The sequence below is a fragment of the Pyrgilauda ruficollis genome, unplaced genomic scaffold, assembly GCF_017590135.1.
Source record: "Pyrgilauda ruficollis isolate IOZ18807 unplaced genomic scaffold, ASM1759013v1 scaffold280, whole genome shotgun sequence".
Taxonomy (NCBI): Eukaryota; Metazoa; Chordata; class Aves; order Passeriformes; family Passeridae; genus Pyrgilauda; species Pyrgilauda ruficollis.
Genome location: NW_024524156.1, coordinates 205309 through 206703, shown reverse-complemented (window position 1 = coordinate 206703; position 1395 = coordinate 205309).

Sequence of the window (1395 nt, the reverse complement as noted above, 5' to 3'; positions counted from 1 at the left end):
TGTCCCTGTCCCCAAACCCCTGTCCCTTGTCCCCAGCTGCGAGCAGGACAGCAGGAGAGGCTGCAGGGTGACAAAAAAGCCCCAAAAATCTCATTTTCGACCCCAAAACCCCCGCAGAGAGCGGCGGGGACCCGGCGGGACTTTGTCCCCTTGGTGCCAGCCCCTCCCGGGGGACAAAGCCGGCCCAGAATTCCCAAATAAATATCCCCATGTCCCCGTCCTCCCCTATAAACGTCCCCATTTCCCTGTCCTGGAGGGAAGATCCGATCAGCTTTTAAATGTCAGACGTAGAGTGAAGTTTGTCATAAAAGAGCGTGTAAAACCAGAAGGGAAATAATGCGGGAAAAGCGAATCCTGCCCTGGGGCAGGCGGAGCCGAGCGGGGCCGGGAGCGCAGCCCACCCAAAGGGCAGCGCCGACCCCGGCCCGGGGGGACCCCAAATCTTGGGGAGGAACCAGATCCTGGGGGAGAAATCCCCAATTCCTGCGGCGAAACCCCCAACCCCGGATCAGAACCCCCACTTTGGGATCAGAACCCCAATTCCCGGATCAGAACCTGCATTTTGGGATCAGAACCCCCACTTTGGGATCAGAACCGCAATTCCCGGATCAGAACCCCCATTTTGGGATCAGAACCCCAATTCGTGCATCACAACCCCAATTTTGGGATCAGAACCCCCACTTTGGGATCAGAACCCCAATTCCCGGATCAGAACCCCAATTTTGGGATCAGAACCCGCATTTTGGGATCAGAACCCCAATTTTGGGATCGGAACCCCCATTTTGGGATCAGAACCCCAATTCCCGGATCAGAACCCCAATTTTGGGATCAGAACCCCAATTCCCAGGACTTCTGCCTCCTTTTTGGGGCCGTTTCTGGCCATTTTCACAGCCCGGTTCTGCCGCTCCTCCCCGCACCCCCCTGAACCCAAACCCCCCGAAATTCCCCCCAAAATTCCCGAAATTCCCCCAAAACCCCCGAAATCGCCCTGACCCCGCGGCTCCCCCGCCCCCCGGTGCCGATGTCGCCTGTCGCTGTCCCGCGGGGACCCCGAGGGGCCGGGGAGGGGTCGGGGTTTGGGGTCCCCCCCCCGCCGGAGCCGGAGCCCCCCCAGTCCCGGCTCCTCGTCATCGATTTCCCGTTAATGGCCGTTAATTATCGCCCTGCTTTAATTAATGGCCGTGACGGCAGCAGCGCCGCCAGAGCGCCGCGGATGGGGGGGTGGCCGTGTCCCCAAGGGGGGGTGACACAGGACAGGGGGGTGGCGGTGTCCCCAAGGGGGGGTGACACAGGACAGGGGGGTGGCGGTGTCCCCAAGGGGGGGGGGGGACAGTGTCCCTAAGGAGGGGGACACACCATCGGGGGGGGGACATAGCCCTAGGGGGGGAGGGACGC